General features: G+C 44.4%; 1 long non-coding RNA gene across 1 annotated transcript in view; it reads left to right on the top strand.

Moving 5' to 3' along the window:
• The window catches only part of LOC109392564 (uncharacterized), a 39,883-nt gene extending 36,697 nt beyond the window's left edge, over positions 1-3,186 (top strand). The window contains exon 4 of the long non-coding RNA XR_002126081.1: positions 3,089-3,186. This is a non-coding gene — a long non-coding RNA (uncharacterized LOC109392564). The remainder of the gene's footprint in view (positions 1-3,088) is intronic.
• The last annotated feature ends 91 nt before the right edge of the window (positions 3,187-3,277 follow it).

Raw genomic sequence — 3,277 nt, 5'->3', positions numbered from 1 at the left:
GTAGAATTGATATTATTGTTTCCTTAAATGTTTAGTAAAGACCCTGTAGAACTCCCTAGCCACTTTTCCCATGTGAAGACACAGCAAGAAGCCTGCAACCAGGAGAGGGCCCTCACCCAACCATGCTGTCACTCTGACCTTGGACTTCCAGCTTCCAGAATTGTGAGGAATAAATTTCTGTTGTTTGTAAGCCACCTAGCCTGTGGTATTTTGTATGGCAGCCTGAATAGACTAAGACACCTGACAATCAAAATTATACAACACATTTCTAAATGTCCCCTTGGAGGGAAGGCGCAGTGCAGACCCTGACTACCAACGTTAGGGCAAGTGAGCTGGAAATGGAGGAGGCTGTGATCAAGACATCAGATGCTCCTATTTTTCATTCGTCATGTTTCTGTCATGGTCTGCAGGGTGCTTTGTTTCAGTTATTCATTTCCACTTCTGTTCCCCTCTACTAACTTGTGAGTTCTCTGGGAGGAATCACAGTTCATCTGAGTGTATTGTCTCATTTGAATACATGAATATACATGTATGTATATATGTATATGTGTGTGTGTGCGCGTGTGTGTGTGTGTTTATTTATATATTTATACTTATATCTTTTCCCTAGTGGACCACCCAGCCTCCACAGCCATGTTCTTTTCCCCACCCCCTGCCCCACCAGGTGTCAATCAGCAGGTGTAGTGAAACAAAGCAGAGGTTTGACATTACATGCACTGGCTCTGTGTGACTCCCTGGTCCGGCTGTGAGCCAGGATCTGCTTTTTTTCCTGCAGGTGTGATTATCTCCATTTTACAGAAGAGCAAATTGAGGCTCATCTTCTTCATCTGCAGCTCACTGATGCATAACCCATGGGGCCTCGTAGCCTTGTAACCTTGCCTCCGCTCCTGAAAACTCGACACTTAGCCTTAAGTCGTGATTTTAAGAGAAGGTTGTCCGGGGAGTAGGGGACAATGCTGACTGACAGTGTCATTATTTCAGATTGGGGTGACTCTGCTGAGGGAGAGTGACCTTTGAGCTGTCGCAGCCACTAGGCAGGCAGCGCCTGTGGTCATTTGCAGCTGATTCTGCTGCTTTGTCTCATGAGACATTAAGTGACCTGCTTGGATCCACTGAACTAATTAGTGACGTAGCTGGGACTGGAATTCAATATTCCCTTCTCCGTGTCACTAGGCTCCCTCCATGCCTTATCTGTCAGGGCCCTGCGTCTCCATAACCTTCATCAGCCAACGCCCCCACCCCGAGCACCTGGATGGGGGTGGAGCGTCTCAGCGGCCTCACCTCCGCAGGCTTTCATACCCCTGGGGCTTTTGTCCTATGCTCTTTCCCCTTGGGGACTTGGAGCATATATACCCTTTTAGTTTAAGGTTTGAGGAGGCTTGGGAAAACTTTGGCCTGTTTTTTTGTTTTTTAAAGATTTTATTGGGGATTTGGGGGAGGGGAACAGACAAGTTGCTGTCCTTTTGTTCTTCAGTCTAGTTGTGGAGGACGTTGCTTCACGGGCCCAAGTTGGCACCACCATTGCGCTCTTCCCGGGCGAGGCAGATCAGTCGCCGGCTTCTGGACGGCCATTCACTGCGGCTGCTGGCCGCTCACGCTGGCTGCTGGCCACTCACGCTGGCTGCTGGCCGCTCACGCTGGCTGCTGGCTACACACGGTAGCCCATGGCAACCCACTGCAGCAAGGGCTGCAGCCTACGCTGTCGCCAGTGACTCACGGCAGCCCAGCTCCAGGTTGAGCTGTTGTTCAGCATCTTAGNATGGCACGGGGCAAGCACTATGGGCAGTCTATCTGAAGTGTACCCGGCGTATAAGACGACCCCCCACTTGGAGGCATATTTTTCAGGGCCAAAAAGTCGTCTTATACGCCGGCAAATACGGTAGTCATTTTTACTGATTAGATGCTAACATAAAATCATTACTAAGGTCGAGTACCCTCCACATCTGGGGGACCTGGCACAAAGCTTCGTCACCTCACCACTGCTTATGTGTCCCTGCGGTGGTCTCTGATGTGCTGCCCCAGTCCTGCTTGAGGAAGGGACTTGTGTCCCTGCTGCTGGGAGAGCTGTCTTCAGTCAGTCCCCTCTGCAGTCAGCCCCTCAGGAATCGCCTGGCCACAATCTCTCCCTGGTCCAAAGTGATGTGCGTCTAGTAACTAGCAGGTGTCTGTCAAATAAAGACATTTTTACTTATTCCTTTTCAACTGTATGTTTCTTCTTCCCTCCCTCCTTTCCTTTCTTCCATCCTTAGAAATATGTAGAAATGCAAGATACTACTACTACTACTACAAATGTTTATTGAAAATGTGCAATGAAACAAATGCGTTTGCACCTTTGTAAAAAATTTGTTGTTCATATATGTGTGGGTCTATTTCTTGAATCTCTATTCTATTTATTTTATTGATCTGTTTGTCTGTATGTCAATAGCACATAATAAATCTTGAAATTATATAGGATTAGCCCTCAAAATTTGTTTCTCTTTCTCAAAGTTGCTTTTCCTGTTCTAGGTTCTTTGCATTTCCATATGAATGTTAGAATCAGCTTGTCAATTTCTACAAAAAAAAAAAAGCCTCTGTGGTTTTGGTTGGGATTGTTTGAATCTATAGATCAATTTAGGGGTGAATTGACATCTTAATATTAAATTTTCCAATTCATGAGCAATGTACTGCTCCATTTATTTAGGTTTTCTATAATGTCTTACTGTAATGATCTGTAGTTTTCACTGTGTAGGTCTTTCATATCTTTTATCTCTGAGTATTTCATATTTTTTGATGCTTTGTAAGTGATACTTAAAAATTCAATTTCTGATTATTGCTAATATTAAAATACCATTGATATTTGTATATTGATCTTATTAATATATCTCGCAACCTTGCTACATTCACTTATTAGTTTTAGTAGCTGTTTTTAATAGATTTTATTGAATTTTCTACATAAATAGAAAATTGTGACTAAGGACAGTTGAACTTTCTTTACATTGTTAGATTCAATTTGCTAAAATTTTGTTAAGAATTTTTGCACATATAGTCATGAGGGATACTGTTGTGTAGTTTTCTTTTTTTGATGTCTTTGTCTGATTTTATTATCAAGGTGATACTGGCCTCATAGAGCAAGGATTTCCTCCACTTAAAAAATTCTGGAAGAGGGCCGGCTGAGTGGCACGATGGTTAAGAACTGGCTTGGGACGCCAGAGGGCCCCGGTTCGGGTCCCACATATGAGGGCCAGTGACACTGCCCTCTACAGCTAAGATGCTGAACAACAGCTCAACCTGGAGCTGG

The sequence above is a fragment of the Hipposideros armiger genome, unplaced genomic scaffold (genome assembly GCF_001890085.2).
Source record: "Hipposideros armiger isolate ML-2016 unplaced genomic scaffold, ASM189008v1 scaffold_336, whole genome shotgun sequence".
Taxonomy (NCBI): Eukaryota; Metazoa; Chordata; class Mammalia; order Chiroptera; family Hipposideridae; genus Hipposideros; species Hipposideros armiger.
The sequence above is the reverse complement of the archived record's forward strand: the minus strand, read 5'-3'. Positions and strand labels throughout refer to the sequence as shown.